Genomic DNA, 19,557 nt, shown 5'->3' with positions numbered 1-19,557 from the left:
AACTTTCCTCTTTGACCACGCTTTTTTCTCATCAAACCGCATATCTCCCTTTTGAAATGAAATGAAAATCGCTTATTGTCACAATTCGGCTTCAATGAAGTTACTGTGAAAAGCCCCTAGTCGCCACATTCCGGCGCCTGTTCGGGTAAGCCGGTATAGGAATTGAACCTGCGCTGCTGGCCTTGTTCTGCATTACAAGCCAGCTGTAAACCAGGGGCTGGTTTAGCTCACTGGGCTAAATCGCTAGCTTTTAAAGCAGACCAAGGCAGGCCAGCAGCACGGTTCGATTCCCGTAACAGCCTCCCCGAACAGGCGCCGGAATGTGGCGACTAGGGGCTTTTCACAGTAACTTCATTGAAGCCTACTCGTGACAATAAGCGATTTTCATTTAATTTCATTTAGCCCACTGTGCTAAACCAGCCCCCATTTTGAACTTCTGCATCTGTTTTCTCTGATGTATTTCAATTTTGTAATATTTGTAATTCTTACATAGGAACAGGTGAAGAGTAGACCATTCAATATCATCCTGGTTGATCATCAGTGCCTTTTTCCTCACGGCGCTGAGGTCCCAGGTTCGATCCCGGCCCCGGGCCACTGCCCGTGTGGAGTTTGCACATTCTCCCCGTGTCTACGTGGGTCTCACCCCCACAACCCAAAGATGTGCAGGTTAGGTGGATTGGCCACACTAAATTGTCTCTTTATTGGAAAAAAAAAAGAATTGGGTACATTAAATCTATTTTAAAAATAAAACTTTTCAAAAATCAATGCCTTTTTCCCACATTATCCCATATCACTTTTAGTTCATACAGAAGTTTATAAAACAGTTATTGGAGGGAAGGAGTTTGTTAGCAGCAGTGGTTGAGGAGTTGGGAGATATGCAATTGATGTGAATGGTGTCACCTCTGCTGGGATGGTCTAACTACAGTGTGATATGCTTACATAGATATTTTCAATTACAGGTACGGATACGGTGAGAGTGACTGCCTTTGACATCAAGGCAGCATCTGACTGAGTGTGGCATCAAGGCGCCCGAGCTAAACTGGAGTCAATGGGAATCGGGGGAAACTCTCCGCTGGTTGGAGTCATACCCGGCACAAAGGAAGATGGTTGTGGTGGTTGGAGGTCAATCATCTCAGCTCCAGGACATCACTGCAGGGGTTCCTCAGGGTAGGGTCCTAGGCCCAACCATCTTCAGCTGCTTCATCAATGATCTCCCTTCCATCATAGGGTCAGAAGTGGGGATGTTTGCTGATGACTGCACAATGTTCAGCACCATTTGTGACTCGTCAGACACTGAGGCAGTCCATGTCCAAATGCAGCAAGACCTGGACAATATCCAGGCTTGGGCTGACAAGTGGCAAGTTACATTTGTGCCAGGCAATGACCATCTCCTACCAGAGAGGAACTAACCACCGCTTCTTGACGTTCAATGGCATGACCATCGCTGAATCCCTCACAATCAGCATCCTGGGGGTTACCATTGATCAGAAACTGAACTGGACTAATCATACTAATACTGTGGCTACCAGAGCAGGTCAAAGGCTAGGAATTCTATGACGAGTAACTCACCTCCTGACCCCCCAAAGCCTGTCCATCATCTACAAGAGCAGTAGACACCTGGGAACTCCACCACCTGGAGGTTCTGCTCCAAGTCACCCACCAGCCTGACTTGGGAATATATCGGCGTTCCTTCACTGTCTCTGGGGCAAACTCCTGGACCTCCCTCCCTAATCAGCAGTTCCTGGACCTACATCAGCAGTTCAAGGCGGCAACTCACCCCCATCTTCTGAAGGGCAACTAGGGATGGGCAATAAATGCTGGCCTAACCAGCGACACCCACGTCCCGTATATGAATTCAAAAAAATTAAATAACTCGATCATCTGTTTTAGTGATGTTAATTGAGGAATCAATGATGGCCTGGGTACAGGGGAGAACTTGCCTTCTTCAAAATACACCTGTGGGATCTTCCAGTGTAATGTCTCATCTCAAAGCTTGTATCTCTAACTGTACAGCACTCCCTCAGTACTGTACCGTGCTCAACTCTTTGGAGTGGGACTTAACCAACCTGGCCCCTGGAACCAGTTAAAGATATGTTTTGACACTGCTAGCGTATAATTCCACAGATATTTGCTGGCCAATGAAGTACCTCACTCGGTGTAAGCCGGGACATGAAGTTAAGTCAGGTGGGTTATTTAAGTGTCGGACCATTGGGAACTGGAGTTTGGTGAATACAGTTAGTCAGGCCGGACGGTGGGAGTGAGCAGCAGCTTATGAACCGTCTGCTGATGTGTTAAATCAGTTGGGCAGGAGCCGTGTCTCAGCTAGAGTGGGCACCGTCAGGAGCCGTGTCTCAGCTAGAGTGGGCACCGTCAGGAGCCGTGTCTCAGCTAGAGTGGGCACCGTCAGGAGCCGTGTCTCAGCTAGAGTGGGCACCGTCAGGAGCCGTGTCTCAGCTAGAGTGGGCACCGTCAGGAGACGTGTCTCAGCTAGAGTGGGCACCGTCAGGAGCCGTGTCTCAGCTAGAGTGGGCACCGTCAGGAGCTGTGTCTCAGCTAGAGTGGGCACCGTCAGGAGACGTGTCTCAGCTAGAGTGGGCACCGTCAGGAGCCGTGTCTCAGCTAGAGTGGGCACCGTCAGGAGCCGTGTCTCAGCTAGAGTGGGCACCGTCAGGAGACGTGTCTCAGCTAGAGTGGGCACCGTCAGGAGCCGTGTCTCAGCTAGAGTGGGCACCGTCAGGAGCCGTGTCTCAGCTAGAGTGGGCACCGTCAGGAGCCGTGTCTCAGCTAGAGTGGGCACCGTCAGGAGCCGTGTCTCAGCTAGAGTGGGCACCGTCAGGAGCCGTGTTTCAGTTAGAGTGGGCACCGTCAGGAGCCGTGTCTCAGCTAGAGTGGGCACCGTCAGGAGCCGTGTCTCAGCTAGAGTGGGCACCGTCAGGAGCCGTGTCTCAGCTAGAGTGGGCACCGTCAGGAGCCGTGTCTCAGCTAGAGTGGGCACCGTCAGGAGCCGTGTTTCAGTTAGAGTGGGCACCGTCAGGAGCCGTGTCTCAGCTAGAGTGGGCACCGTCAGGAGCCGTGTCTCAGCTAGAGTGGGCACCGTCAGGAGCCGTGTCTCAGCTAGAGTGGGCACCGTCAGGAGCCGTGTCTCAGCTAGAGTGGGCACGGTCAGGAGCCGTGTCTCAGCTAGAGTGGGCACCGTCAGGAGACGTGTCTCAGCTAGAGTGGGCACCGTCAGGAGCCGTGTCTCAGCTAGAGTGGGCACGGTCAGGAGCCGTGTCCCAGCTAGAGTGGGCACCGTCAGGAGCCGTGTCTCAGCTAGAGTGGGCACCGTCAGGAGCCGTGTCTCAGCTAGAGTGGGCACCGTCAGGAGACGAGCTCGATGAAATGGGGCGGGAACGGTAGCAGTAGGAGGGTGAGGAGAGAAAAAGTCAATGAAACTTTATGTAAATAGGCACACTTTGATTTCTTAAGCCTGAGATCCATCGAGGTGATGCCTGGTCTTATTTCTCAACCTTGTGTTTATTCATGAGGCCCCTGCAAGAGCACTATTTGTACTTCTTAAGGACCCCACATGACATCCCCTTGATGCCTTGGAGGTGTTGAGGGAGAGCTGGCTGCTTCCCGGTGGGGAAGGAGCGATATCTGCCACCCTTGGGCCTTCCAGCAGTGAGGTCAAACTCCCAGCTTCCTTCATTCCTATTAAGATGCAGAGTGACCACACTTAAAACAGACAAACTTTGGATGAAAGTGTTGTGTAAATCTCACCTTGATCTCTCCAGGTTCACCAGCTTACAGAGGGGTGAGGAAGCTCACCAGTTTGTGCTTGATTGACTAAAGGCAGCCACTCCACAGCTCGCACAGGAACAGGCATTCCGGCCGCCCCTGCCCCCATCGCCCACTTCCCGAAAAACAGCGGTGAGCCGGCCATTTGAGAAAGCAGGAGCCTTAGCAAACACCCTGGTGAATTTTGATATTCCATCGCCCCAGCCAGGACTAAAATGGGTAAATTATGGGCTGGGTTGCACAGCCATGGCTTCAGTTTAAGTGATATGGTTAAAATGTTTAAGGGGTTTGATAAGGCTGACAGAGCGAAACTGTTTCCTCAGGTGGAGAATCCAGAAGAAGGGGACATGATCTTCAAATTAAAGCTCAACTGTTCACACAAAGGGCGGTAGAAATCTGGGATTCATTCCCAGACAGAACGTCGATGCTAGAGAAGGTCAACTAAATGTGAAAGACCAATGATGATGAAATGAAATGAAATGAAAATCGCTTATTGTCATGAGTAGGCTTGAAATGAAGTTACTGTGAAAAGCCCCTAGTCGCCACATTCCGGCGCCTGTTCAGGGAGGCTGGTACGGGAATCGAACCGTGCTGCTGGTCTGCTTGGTCTGCTTTCAAAGCCAGCGATTTAGCCCTGTGCTAAACAGCCCCAGATGGATTCTTGTTAGGATTATCAAGTGATTATTAGGGCAGCATGGTAGCATTGTGGATAGTACAATCGCTTCACAGCTCCAGGGTCCCAGGTTCGATTCCCGGCTGGGTCACTGTCTGTGCGGAGTCTGCACATCCTCCCCGTGTGTGCGTGGGTTTCCTCCGGGTGCTCCGGTTTCCTCCCACAGTCCAAAGATGTGCAGGTTAGGTGGATTGGCCATGCTAAATTGCCCTTAGTATTGGGTGGGGTTACTGGCTTATGGGGATAGGGTGGAGGTGTTGACCTTGGGTAGGATGCTCTTTCCAAGAGCCGGTGCAGACTCGATGGGCCGAATGGCCTCCTTCTGCACTGTAAATTCTATGTATCTATGGGCAGCAAGGTGGCGCAGTGGTTAGCACTGCAGCCTCACGGCCCGAGGTCCCAAGTTCGATCCCGGCTCTGGGCCACTGTCCGTGTGGTGTTTGCACATTCTCTCCGTGTCTGTGTGGGTTTCACCCCCAGAACCCAAAGATGTGCAGGCTCGGTGGATTGGCCACGCTAAATTGCTCCTTATTTTGAAAAATTGAATTGGGTACTCTAAATTTATTTTTTAAAAGTGTGGCAGGATAAAGGCATTAGGCATGCTCCCCGGGTATCGGGCAAAGACATGCATGAAGTGTAAGAGTGGGCACACACCAAGTGCACACTCAGCGAGTGGTACCTCTTTCAGTTCATGAAGGGCACCCCCTCATGCAGCGGTGCTCCGAGGGGGACATAAGTCCCAATGATCACCCGCTGGTCCTGGGGATTCACTGCAATTGCGGCAAATCCTGCTCCCTGGGCATCCTGATGGCTCTGTCCACATCCAGGTGGATGTATTAGCATACAGGGCCACCTAGGGCGGCACAGTGGCACATCCAGGTGGATGTATTAGCATACAGGGCCACCTAGGGCAGCACAGTGGCGGATGTATTAGCATACAGGGCCACCTAGGGCAGCACAGTGGCGGATGTATTAGCATACAGGGCCACCTAGGGCAGCACAGTGGCGGATGTATTAGCATACAGGGCCACCTAGGGCAGCACAGTGGCGGATGTATTAGCATACAGGGCCACCTAGGGCAGCACAGTGGCGGATGTATTAGCATACAGGGCCACCTAGGGCAGCACAGTGGCGGATGTATTAGCATACAGAGCCACCTAGGGCAGCACAGTGGCACAGGGCCACCTAGGGCAGCACAGTGGCACAGGGCCACCTAGGGCGGCACCGTGGCGCAGTGGTTAGCACTGCTGCCTCACGGCACTGAGGATCTGGGTTGGATTCCCGTGTGGAGTTTGCACCTTTCCCCCCCCCCCCCCGTCTGCGTGGGTCTCACCCCCACAACCCAAAGATGTGCAGGGTAGGTGGATTGGCCATGCTAAATTGCCCCTTCATTGGAAAAAAAAGAATTGTGCAGGGTTGGTGCCGTCGGCCGCAGTGCATGTCCGCCAGTTGGGGCACGCTCCGCGTCTGCCCCGCTGCCTCGCACTGGGCTGTGTCAACATCTGGTGGTCCATGGGCTGCGCTGGGCCATGCCCATCCCATTGATGGGCTGGGGGGTGGTCTGGCCGGTGGGTGCATCCATACAACTGGTGGCATTCTGCCTACCTCCGGCCACAGAGGGAATTCACGTTTGTTCATAGAAGTCCACGTCTCCACCCTATCCCTGTAACCCCACCTAACCTTTTTGGACATAAGGGGCAATTTATCATGGCCAATCCACCTTTTAAAAAAATAAATTTAGAGTATCCAATTATTTTTTTTCCAATTAAGGGGCCAATCCACCTACCCTGCACATCTTTGGGTTGTGGGGGCGAGGCCCACGCAGACACGGGGAGAATGTGCAACCTCCACACGGACAGTGACCCAGTCTGGGAATCGAACCCGGGACCTCAGCACCGTGAGGCAGCAGTGCCAACCACGGCGACACCGTGCCGCCCCCATGGCCAATCCACCTAACCTGCACATCTTTGGACTGTGGGAGGAAACCGGAGCACCCGGAGGAAACCCACGCACACACGGGGAGAACGTGCAGACTCCACACAGTCACCCGAGGCCGGATTGAACCCGGGACCCTGGAGCGGTGAGGCAGCAGTGCTAACCATTGTGTCACCAAGCCGCCCTGTGTGGACCAGTACTGAACAGTGTCCAGCTGGCGTCTCCTTGCCGAGGCAGGTAGATGCTGGGAGCTGGATAGATCACAGGTCAGCACGCCTGAACGGGTTTTAAACATACCAAGGTGTGCGAGGCTTGGAGCTGGATAGATCACAGGTCAGCACGCCTGAACGGGTTTTAAACATACCAAGGTGTGCGAGGCTTGGAGCTGGATAGATCACAGGTCAGCACGCCTGAACGGGTTTTAAACATACCAAGGTGTGCGAGGCTTGGAGCTGGATAGATCACAGGTCAGCACGCCTGAACGGGTTTTAAACATACCAAGGTGTGCGAGGCTTGGTCCCACCTGTTGTGGGCAGGATCCTGATCTTGACGCCTTGTGAGATCTGGGTAGATCTCGTGAGGCACACTGGCTATTGGAGAGCCCGTGGTCGGTTTCTCCCGGCATCTACCAGTCGTGTTGCGCTCTCATTCGGTAGATCATTGTCATTTGTTGGATGAAGCGGGCCCATTATGTTAACAGTTGATCCTCTGATACTCTGCCAGTTACAGCCTGGGGTTACTATCGATCCACAACTCCAGGTAGGACTCCCCACTCTTCGCAATAGACATGTCCACTTGAGAAGGCTGACAGGTCTCCACTTAACGTTTCAACCTAAAGACAGCATTTCTGACACTGCTGCACTGCCAGTCTGTGGGGTTAACCACGGAGAGAAGGCTTCCTAAACACAAAGCCTTTTGAAGCTAAAACAAGGTACAATTGGCCACGGTCCCACGGGCAACAAGGTGCCCATGACAAACCGTCTTGTGGAGAATGGAGAAGAACGCACTCTGGGTTTTCAGGGTGTTGGGGGTGGATGCGGGGGGGGGGGTTAATTAGCAGAAAGGGAATCTTTGGAGTTCAATGGTTACAGCGAACCTTTGATAGTGAAAGTGTGACTGGGTTCATTTGCACCAAGTGTTTGCCTTTCACTGTTACGGGATGGGAGGTCCTGCTGTCTCCCAGCATCCTCATCAAGCCCACCTCCCCTACGGATATTCCAGCAGTGACTCCCCCACCCCAGCCCAGCCCAGCCTAGACCAGAACGCTGCCCAAACAGACAGGGGTAATTTCCAAAAGCAGGAATGTGAATTGCTGACTTCACAGGCGGGTGCTGATCCGTTGCCATTGCAAGGATTTGCCAGTAAACTCTTTATAGTGCAAACAGAGAAAGTCAAGACTGAAGGCAGCTGTTGGAGGCAGTGTGTATTGAGGCCACATTACACACGGGGATGCCAGACTGACTGCGGCAGGGTGACCTCAGCAAATCCTAGCATTTATTTGTAAAACACCAAACTCTTTAATGAATGCAGCTTTCTCCATCCACCTCTCCCACAGGCACCAGCAGCTTGAGGAGCGACGCTGCCTCTCGAGGTGCCTTTAACATAGTAAAATGTCCCAAGATGCTTCACAGGCTGGCCTCACACCATGATTTTCACTTTCTAGAGATGGTAAGCTTTATCCTTTCATCCCAACTCTGTCCTCACCTCAGCACCTGGATCCCAGCACCTGGATCCCAGCACCTGGATCCCAGCTCCTGGATCCCAGCTCCTGGATCCCAGCACCTGGATCCCAGCTCTAGGGCAGGTCAGCTGGGACATCCCACCTCTGTCCTCACCCCAGCACCTGGTTCCCAGCTCTAGGGCAGGTCAGCTGTGACATCCCACCTGTTGCCCTTGCCCAGTAACCACTGGATCAGCTAGTTTGGTGTGTTCCACCAAAATTGAGGGTGGCACGCTGGTTAGCACTGCTGCCTCTCGGGTCAAAGCCCCTGTGGAGCTTGCACAGTCCCCCTGTGTCTGCGTGGGTTTCACCCCCACAACCCAAAGATGTGCAGGGTAGGCGAATTGGCCACACTAAATTGCCCCTTAATTGGATTTTTTTTAAAGCATACCATAATTGGGCCCGGTTTAGCTCACTTGGCTAGACAGCTGGCTCACGATGTGGAGTGATGCCAACAGCGTGGGTTCAATTCCCGTATCGCCTGAGGCTACCCTGTTGACGAGATTCCCTTCACCATTCAAAGCTACCAGGTCACATGGTCACCTTCAGCTGCGCCCTCAACACATCCCCCCCACCCCTCAACCGTCCCCTTTGATAGGTTGTCATCCGCACTGCAGTCCTGTCCCCATCAGTGACTGGCACCTGGCCTGTGATGTGGGGAGCCTCTGTCCACACTACCCAGTCCTACTGCAATCGGTGTCAGCGATGGACAGTGTGGCCTCTGTTCTGTTTCTCACAGTGGGGTCTACTGTGGGGCTCCTCACTGGGTGGGTCGTGTATTATCCCACCAGCAGGGTGGCACCTGGTTGTGTGATGGAGAGGGTAACGGTGTGCCACCAATCGCCCCCATGTTAGAGGCTTGTGTGTGGGCAGGTCCTACAGATGGGGGTGAGGCATGGAAGTGTGCGTCTGCTGGGAGTGTAGCTGCCGTGTGATGTGGGTCCTGGGTGTGACACACAGGTTGTGACAGTCTGTCTGGGGGCAGGATGGATGGGAGCAGGGGCGCGGTGGGCAGGCAGGGCTTGGAGACGCTGCTGGCCGGCAGAGTGGGCTCGCTGATACTGTCACTGGTGAGGCCTCTGCCCTGAGAGGGTCAGTGTGCCAGGGAGGGTGCCAAAGGCCATGGTACATGTGTCCTTTGTTTGGGGTGAGCTCTGCTATTCCCCTGCTTCCCCTGCAGTGGGGCTGAGCTTCTGATGAGGGCGCTGAGGAGTGGCAGCACCTGGTGTGACACTGAGTGAGCTTGGCCACGCCCATCCCGGTGACGGGTCAGCTGGGGCCTGAGGGTTTCCAGAGGGGTGGCCTGGGTGGGCTCCCAAATGACCAGAGGCTCTGTGAACATTTACAGGACACAGTGAGCAGTCAGCAGAGTGAGCAGCCAGGGGCCTGGAACTTGTACCAAATGGGTGAGTTTAAAACAAATACTGCAGCAATGGCAGCCTGAGCCAGGCCATCCCGATCCCGAGGGGAACGCCCTGAATCCACAGAGCTGTCAGGAAGTCGCTCCCGCTACTCACCTCCCCACCCCCCCAGCAAGCCCGATAATTTCTGAGAGCCTCCTTACCTTCTCACTCCACCTCAACAGCCATAGAATTTACAGTGCAGAAGGAGGCCATTCGGCCCATCGAGTCTGCACCGGCTCTTGGAAAGAGCACCCTACCCAAGGTCAACACCTCCCCCTATCCCAACACTAAGGGCAATTTTGTACACTAGGGGCAATTTATCATGGCCAATCCACCTAACCTGCACATCTTTGGACTGGGCGCCCCAGGCCCCGCTTGTAAGTACCCGCACCAATTCACGCCTACGTGACTCCCGTCGGAGAGGGGTGGGGCATCATGAAGGGGTGAAGCATGCGGCGTCCAACCCGCTAATCGCAGTCAAATCCATGCAAATGCCAGCGTTGGGCAGCGTAAAATCCAGCCCCTCATGCCTGCCACCAGGCTGAACCTATCCAGTAATTACCAACAGACCTATAGTGACAAAGCAGTGCAGCTGCCTAGTGTGTCGACTGTTCCTCGAGATTGCTGCACTATCCAGCCTTGCAGAGTGAATTCATGCTCAGCAGGTTTGCTTTAACTATCTCTCTGAAAGTATGGTGACCAGAATTAGGCACAATCCTGTTTGCCACACCTCCATGTTTGGTATTATCACTTTTGAAATTTTACTTTGTAATCTAATATATAAATCATTCATATACATCAGAAAAGCAGCATTTTCTATCCACGTCCCCATGGGAAACACCACTTTATACCGTCCTCCAGCGAAAAAAAGAAGAGGAAACATTTACAATGGGGTGGACCCCCCCCCCCCCCCCCCCCCCCCCGCCCCCGCCCCCCCCGTGATGCTCCAGGACTCTCGGTCAGGGTTCACACGGGCATTATTCCCATGGTGGTAGCAGGGGGCTAGGAGGGTGCCTTGAGGGTGCCCCAACCTGTCAGCAGGGGGGTGGGGGGTTCATGATTTACATTGTGGGTGGGAGGGGGCCAGTCGCCACAATCCAGTACTGACGGCCTGATCCTGGATTCTCTCCTCCATGTATAAACGTACATGGAAACGGAGAGGGACTCGCTTTGGGCTGCCTCTCCTGGCGCCGGTGGAGACCAGGAGAGATTCTACTCCGGCAGAAGCACTTTCCGGAATGGGGAATCCAGCCCATGATGCACAGTCTTCTGTCAAATTCTTTTATCCTGTTCGACACTGAGTTAATGAGCTTCAATTTTTTATTTTTTTTTCCAATTAAGGGGCAATTTAGCATGACCAATCCACCTAGCCTAGACATCTTTGGGTTGTGGGGGTGAAACCCATGCAGACACGGGGAGAATAATAATATAATAATCTTTATTGTCACAAGTAGGCTTACATTAACACTGCAGTGAAGTTACTGTGAAAATCCCCTAGTTGCCACATTCCTGTACCAGCCTCCCCGGACAGGCGCCGGAATGTGGCGACTAGGGGCTTTTCACAGTAACTTCATTGAAGCCTACTCGTGACAATAAGCGATTTTCATTTCATTTCATTTCATTCTGTCGCCTGTTCGGGCACACAGAGGGAGAACTCAGAATGTCCAATTCACCTAACAGCATGTCTTTCTGGATTTGTGGGAGGAAACTGGAGCACCCGGAGGAAACCCACGCAGACACCGGGAGGATGCGCAGACCCCACACAGAAAGTAACTCAAGCCGAGAATCAAACCTGGGACCCTGGAGCTGTGAAGCAACAGTGCTAACCACTGTGCTACTGTGCAGTCCAATGTTCAAACTCCACACGGACAGTGACCCGGGACCGGGATTGTACCAGTGCTAACCACTGCGTCACCTTGCCGCCCAGAGCCTCAATTTTGTTAACCAGTCTTTCATGTGGTACTTTGTTTTCTGAAAACCCAGATAGGCGGGTTCCATTGCATTCCACTCATCAACTTCATTTAAAAAATCAATTAGATTTTTCAAACACAAATCATGTTGACTCTCCTTAATCAACTCAAACCTTACTTCCTGTTGATTATTTCCTGCCTATCATTTCTAAAACCTGGCCCACCATTGATGTTTAACCAACTGGCCTGTAGTTAGCAGAAATGGCCTGATACCCTTTCTTGAACAAGGGTGTCAATATTGGTCCCTTGCCGAACTGGCGTGTCCAGTGAATTCTGGGAGGATAATCTCTGTTAGAATGCACGCCCTACCACTGCCTCTACCCCACAGTTCCCTCAGCAACCTGGGAGGAAAACCAGGCCCAGCACCTTATACAGTACATCCTGCCTCTCAATTGTCACCCCATCCATTACCTCGACCATCTCTGCTGCTGCTGGTACACTGTCAGCATCTTCTTTCATAGAATCATAGAATTTACAGTGCAGAAGGAGATCATTCGGCCCATCGAGTCTGCACCGGTTAGCAAACACTGCCACAAAGTACTCATTAACTACTCCAGACTTTCCATGTGCTCAAAGCACATATCACCCCCTTTGTACGTGACGTGTATTTCTAGATACTGGTCTTTACTTTAATATATGGTTTAAAGGGAGTCTGTGAGAGTTTGCTGTGTGCAAATTGGTTGCCTTTTCTCATATTACAACAACAACTGTTCTTCAGAAGTACTTCATTGTCTGTAAAGCATCTGGGCATGTCTTTTTTTAAAATAAATTTAGTGTACCCAATTCATTTTTTCCAATTAAGGGGCAATTTAGCATGGCCAATCCACCTACCCTGCGCATCTTTGGGTTGTGGGGGTGAAACCCACGCAAACACAGGGACAATGTGCAAACTCCATACGGACAGTGACCCAGAGGCGAGATTGAACCCGGGACCTCAGCGCCATGAGGCTGCAGTGCTAACCACTGCGCCAGCCTTGGCATGTCTTGTGGGCGCAGAAAGCTCTTTAGAAACTCAAGTTCTGGGGCAGCACGGTGGCCTAGTGGTTAGCACAACCGCCTCACGGCGCTGAGGTCCCAGGTTCGAATCCCGGCCCTGGGTCACTGTCTGTGTGGAGTTTGCACATTCTCCCCGTGTCTGCGTGGGTTTCGCCCCCACAACCCAAAAATGTGCAGAGTAGGTGGATTGCCCATACTAAATTGCCCCTTAATTGGAAAAAATAATTGGGTAATCTAAATTTAAAAAAAAAAAAGAAACTCAAGTTCTTCTTTATTCGGCTGGGCAAAGAGAATTGCACGGAATGGGAACTTTCCTTTTGCCCCAATGCTTAACTCTGGCTCTCTCTGTTCCCCTTTGAAATACAGCATTGGTGGCTGCACCTTGTCAGATCAGAGGAAATAGGAGGAGTAGGCCATTCGGCCCATTCAGCCTGTCCCACTATTTAACAAGGTGATGGCTGATCCGATTGTGGCCCCAAATCCAGCTTCTTGCCACCCGCACCCCCCGCAGTAGAACCACAGAATCCGAACAGTGCATAAGGAGGCCATTCTGCCCATTGAGTTTGTACCAACCCTCTGAAAGAGCACCCAACCTAGGCCCACTCCCCCACCATCTCCCTGTAACCCCACCCAAGCTGCACGGGTTGGATTCTCCGTAGTGTGACTCCGAAATCGGGATTGTCGATTGGGCGGAGAATGGATTCCGACGCCGGAATCGCGGCAGCCAAGTTTGGCGCCGGTCCACCGTACTCTGTCCCCTCCAAACTGGCATCATCGGGATGCCCGTCAGGCACCGTTGCATTGCTGTTGGCACGTGACGGGCCGGCCCACCTGCAATACTCCTCCCCCAATGGGTCCAGACACGTGACAGGCCGGCCCGCCTGCGATACTCCTCCCCCAATGGGCCCAGACACGTGACAGGCCGGCCCGCCTGTGATACCCCTCCCCCAATGGGCCCAGACACGTGACAGGCCGGCCCGCCTGCGATACTCCTCCCCCAATGGGCCCAGACACGTGACAGGCCGGCCCGCCTGCGATACCCCGCCCCCAATGGGCCCAGTTCCCGACGGCGCGGGGCTCAGGTGGTACCAGTGGTCAGGAACCCGGCGAGCCGGCTGCGGACTGTGTCCAGCGCCGCCACACTCGTCCGGGATCCGTGCTACTGGCCGGGGGGATTCTGCTAGGACTCGGGGGACTGATCCTGTGTGGCCAGGGGGTTAGCTGTGGGGCTGCGGTTGGTGGGATAGGGTTCGAGCACGGCCACCACCATTTTTTACGCGTGCCCTGGCGTTTTTGGCGCGATCCACGGGCGTTTCACGTGGCACCAGTGCTAGCCCCTCACCAGTATTGGTGAGCGCTTTGTGCCGATTTTCCTGTTGTGAAATTCCCACAGATTCTCCGTTCGTGCCGGCACTTAGCCTCAGAAACGGAGAATGGACATTAAGCGGCAATGTATCAGAGAGCAACAAACTGGGGGGCATCTGGAGCACCCGGAGGATCCGGACCACCCAGAGGAAACCAGAGCACCCAGAGGAAACCGGAGCACCCAGAGGAAACCGGAGCACATAGAGGAAACCGGAGCACCCAGAGGAGACCGGAGCACCCGGAGGAAACCGGAGCACCCGGAGGAAACCGGAGCACCCGGAGGAAACCGGAGCACCCAGAGGAAACCGGAGCACATAGAGGAAACCGGAGCACCCGGAGGAAACCAGAGCACCCGGAGGAAACCGGAGCACCCGGACGAATCCTGAGCACCCGGAGGAAACTGGAGCACCCGGAGGAAACCGGAGCACCCAGAGGAAACCGGAGCACAGGAGGAAACCCATGCAGTCACAGGGAGGAAGTGCAAACGCTACACAGTCACCCAAGGCCAAAATTGTACCAAGGTCCCTGGCGCTGTGAGACAGCGGTGCTAACCACTGTGCTAACCACCCCCCCCTCCCCCCCATCCCATAGCCATTGACTCCCTTGTCGATGAAAAAGTGCAGTGTTGCTGAATCTTGCGGCTGGGAGATTAACAGGCTGGTGCAACAGGTTAGTGCTCACACACCCACCCACAAGTATTGAGGTCACATTGCCAATGACAATGTCAATCTTTATCCCCCCAATTTCAATATTCTGATATCTGGTAACCAGCTTCAGGTGTTAAAGCCCCAAGCTCTGAAATTCCTTCCTTCAGAAACACCCCCACCTCTTTCTCTCTCCCCTCCTGAGGTCCCTTTGAAAACCCAGGTCTCTGATCAGCATTGCCGTCTACCCTTCCTCACATCACCTCTGTTAAAGGTGCTGTGCGGTTGCACGTTTTTGTTGGCATTGGAGATTATGGGCCAGTCCAAAGGGTTCACCTCCCCATCAATGTTTATTCTGGGCGGGGAGGGAGATTTCATTCCCTTCAAAGTTCTCTTGAACAGCAGGTAATGTTGAGGCCGGTTAGGCTTTTGATGGAAGTGTGGCGTTTGCAGAGTACTAGTGAATCACGCTGCATCATGCTCACACACCCACATCGGCCTCGCATCTTTGTCTTTTGAAGTGCGTCAGATTCAGGTGTGAAAAAGAGAAAGTGCAAAAAGGAAATTTTGGACGGAAAAGTGGGGAAATAGGGGGGTGTTGATGCCAGCTTCCCGGCAAAGCAGCACAAACAACCGGGGATGCCAAGCCTCCAGGGAGGGCCTGGAGTCTCGAGGGATAGAAGCATAGAAAATAGGAGGAGAAGGAGGCCATTCGGCCCTTTGAGTCTGCTCCCCCATTCATTATGATCATGACTGATCATCCAACTCCATAGCCTAATCCCGCTTTCTCCCCCTATCCTTTGATCCCACGTATCCACATGCACAGTGTGAATTTTAATTATCTTAGTGTGTTTCTTGGGACAATGAAGAACTCAGAGTCTTTTGAGGATTTGTTTCCTTTGCCACTTCTTATTGTTTCTCTGCTAAAATACTCATGTGAGGGCAGCACGGTGGCGCAGTGCTGCTGCCTCACGACGCCAAGGTCCCAGGTTCGATCCCAGCTCTGGGTCACTGTCCGTGTGGAGTTTGCACATTCTCCCCGTGTTTGCGTGGGTTTCGCCCCCACAACCCAAAGATGTGGAGGGTAGGTGGATTGGCCATGCTAAATTGCCCCTTAATTGGAAACAATTAATTGGGGACTCTAAATTAAAAATAAATAAAATGTTCATGTGGAACTCAGGATAACCCCTAGGAAAAGGCCAAAAACACATCATAGCAAGAGAACGGAGCAGTATATGGGAGAGGTCATCCAGAGCATCTGCACCAGGCCAGAATCCAACTCAACCCAGCGCCAATGCCAACAGGCACAGTATGGTAAAGGGTAACGGTAATGCAACTGTGCTGGAGAGCGGCAATCAGCAGCTAACCGTGCGGGAGAGCGGCAATCTGCAGCTAACCGTGCCAGAGAGGGGCAAACTGCAGCTAACCGTGCCGGAAAGCGGCAACAGCAGCTAACCGTGCCAGAGAGCGGCAAACTGTAGCTAACCGTGCCAGAGAGCGGCAAACTGCAGTTAACCGTGCCGGAGAGCGGCAACCTGCAGCTAACCGTGCCGGAGAGCGGCAACCTGCAGCTAACCGTGCCGGAGAGCGGCAACCTGCAGCTAACCTTGCCGGAGAGCGGCAACCTGCAGCTAACCGTGCCGGAGAGCGGCAAACTGCAGCTAACCGTGCCGGAAAGCGGCAACAGCAGCTAACCGTGCCAGAGAGCGGCAAACTGTAGCTAACCGTGCCAGAGAGCGGCAAACTGCAGCTAACCGTGCGGGAGAGCGGCAACCTGCAGCTAACCGTGCCAGAGAGCGGCAAACTGCAGCTAACCGTGCCAGAGAGCGGCAAACTGCAGCTAACCGTGCCGGAGAGCAGCAACCTGCAGCTAACCGTGCGGGAGAGCAGCAACCTGCAGCTAACCGTGCCGGAGAGCAGCAACCGGCAGCTAACCGTGCCGGAGAGCAGCAACCTGCAGCTAACCGTGCGGGAGAGCGGCAAACTGCAGCTAACCGTGCCGGAGAGCAGAATACTGCAGCTAACCGTGCCGGAGAGCGGCAACGTGCAGCTAACCGTGCCGGAGAGCAGCAACCTGCAGCTAACCGTGCGGGAGAGCAGCAACCTGCAGCTAACCGTGCCGGAGAGCAGCAACCTGCAGCTAACCGTGCCGGAGAGGGGCAACCTGCAGCTAACCGTGCGGGAGAGCAGCAACCTGCAGCTAACCGTGCCGGAGAGCGGCAACGTGCAGCTAACCGTGCGGGAGAGCAGCAACCTGCAGCTAACCGTGCGGGAGAGCGGCAAACTGCAGCTAACCGTGCGGGAGAGCGGCAACCTGCAGCTAACCGTGCCAGAGAGCGGCAAACTGCAGCTAACCGTGCCAGAGAGCGGCAAACTGCAGCTAACCGTGCCGGAGAGCGGCAACCTGCAGCTAACCGTGCCGGAGAGCAGCAAACTGCAGCTAACCGTGCGGGAGAGCAGCAACCTGCAGCTAACCGTGCCGGAGAGCGGCAACCTGCAGCTAACCGTGCCGGAGAGCAGCAAACTGTAGCTAACCGTGCCGGAGAGCGGCAACCTGCAGCTAACCGTGCCGGAGAGCAGCAACAGCAGCTAACCGTGCCGGAGAGCAGCAAACTGTAGCTAACCGTGCCGGAGAGCGGCAAACTGCAGCAAACCGTGCGGGAGAGCGGCAACCTGCAGCTAACCGTGCCGGGGAGCAGCAACCTGTAGCTAACCGTGCCGGAGAGCGGCAACCTGCAGCTAACCGTGCCGGAGAGCGGCAACCTGCAGCTAACCGTGCCAGAGAGGGGCAAACTGCAGCTAACCGTGCCGGAGAGCGGCAAACTGCAGCAAACCGTGTGGGAGAGCGGCAACCTGCAGCTAACCATGCCGGAGAGCGGCAACAGCAGCTAACCGTGCCGGAGAGCGGCAACCTGCAGCTAACCGTGCCGGAGAGCGGCAACAGCAGCTAACCGTGCCGGAGAGCGGCAATCTGCAGCTAACCGTGCCGGAGAGCGGCAAACTGCAGCTAACCGTGCCGGGGAGCAGCAACCTGCAGCTAACCGTGCGGGAGAGCAGCAACCTGCAGCTAACCGTGCCGGAGAGCAGCAACCTGCAGCTAACCGTGCCGGAGAGCAGCAACCTGCAGCTAACCGTGCGGGAGAGCAGCAACCTGCAGCTAACCGTGCCGGAGAGCGGCAACCTGCAGCTAACCGTGCCGGAGAGCGGCAACCTGCAGCTAACCGTGCCGGAGAGCGGCAAACTGCAGCTAACCGTGCCGGAGAGCAGCAACCTGCAGCTAACCGTGCCGGGGAGCGGCAAACTGCAGCTAACCGTGCCGGTGAGCAGCAACCTGCAGCTAACCGTGCGGGAGAGCGGCAAACTGCAGCTAACCGTGCTGGAGAGCGGCAAACTGCAGCTAACCGTGCCGGAGAGCAGCAAACTGCAGCTAACCGTGCCGGAGAGCAGCAACCTGCAGCTAACCGTGCTAGAGAGCAGCAACCTGCAGCTAACCGTGCGGGAGAGCGGCAAACTGCAGCTAACCGTGCCGGAGAGCGGCAAACTGCAGCTAACCGTGCGGGAGAGCAGCAAACTGCAGCTAACCGTGCCGGAAAGCGGCAACAGCAGCTAACCGTGCGGGAGAGCAGCAACCTACAGCTAACCGTGCCGGAGAGCGGCAAACTGCAGCTAACCGTGCCTGAGAGCGGCAAACTGCAGCTAACCGTGCCGGAGAGCAGCAAACTGCAGCTAACCGTGCGGGAGAGCGGCAACCTGCAGCTAACCGTGCCAGAGAGCAGCAACCTGCAGCTAACCGTGCGGGAGAGCGGCAACCTGCAGCTAACCGTGCCGGAGAGCGGCAACAGCAGCTAACCGTGCCGGAGAGCGGCAAACTGCAGCTAACCGTGCCGGAGAGCAGCAAACTGCAGCTAACCGTGCGGGAGAGCGGCAACCTGCAGCTAACCGTGCCAGAGAGCAGCAACCTGCAGCTAGCCGTGCCGGAGAGCAGCAACCTGCAGCTAGCCGTGCCGGAGAGCGGCAACCTGCAGCTAGCCGTGCCGGAGAGCGGCAAACTGCAGCTAACTGTGCCGGAGAGCGGCAACCTGCAGCTAACCGTGCGGGAGAGCGGCAACCTGCAGCTAACCGTGCCGGAGAGCGGCAACAGCAGCTAACCCTGCCGGAGAGCGGCATCCTGCAGCTCATTGTCCCAGAATGCTGCACGCTGTGCTTTTTTTAGGGTTGTCACAGGCAGACCAGCATTTATTGCCTATCCCTAATTTCCCTGGAACAAGTGGTGAACCACCTCTTGAACCAGTACAATCAATGAGGGGTAGGTACACCCACAGTGCTGTTAGGGAGCGAGTTCCAGGAATTTGACCCAGTGACAGAGAAGGAACGGGGATATGTTTCCAAGTCAGGATGGTGTGTAACTTGGAGGGGGAACCTCCAGGTGATGGTCACCTTCACCCTTGTCCTTCTAGATGACTGACTTTTGACTTGCATATTGCCAGGATGTCTCATCTCTGGCTTTTAAAGCCACACAACTGACCAGCAACTATAAGCCTGTCTGGCCCAGCCCCACATAATCACAGACTGGACTCTAATTGCACACTAAGCTGCTGTGACAAAGACCAGTCCTTAATCCATTTTATAGGCAGACAAGTGGAACCGGAAAGCACAAAGACAGGAGCTTGGCACAGATTAAAACTAGCGCCCCATGTGCCTGACGTGCTGGGATAGAAGCGATGTCTGAATCCATGGCTGGCTGCAGTAAAAAGATGGAAACAGTGGGTAACCGGCTGTGCAAAACGATGAAGGGACATTACAAAAACAATCCACTTCTATCACTGCATTTTAACACAAAGGTGATGGGCTCTTTGGTCGCTTTAGTCAGTTTATACAGTTACATACTTGTTTCAACCTAAAATGGTACACCGTTGTGTAGGCTAGACTTGTATTTCTTTGAGTACAAAAGCTTGAGGGGTGGTCTAAATGAGGTGCTAACAAAAACTTACATTTGTATAGTATCGTTGACGGAATGAAATGTTCCAACACACTTCACAAGAGCGTCGCCAGGGGAGGGGTGGAAACAACG

This window comes from Scyliorhinus canicula, chromosome 6 (genome assembly GCF_902713615.1).
Source record: "Scyliorhinus canicula chromosome 6, sScyCan1.1, whole genome shotgun sequence".
Classification (NCBI taxonomy): domain Eukaryota; kingdom Metazoa; phylum Chordata; class Chondrichthyes; order Carcharhiniformes; family Scyliorhinidae; genus Scyliorhinus; species Scyliorhinus canicula.
The sequence above is the reverse complement of the archived record's forward strand: the minus strand, read 5'-3'. Positions refer to the sequence as shown.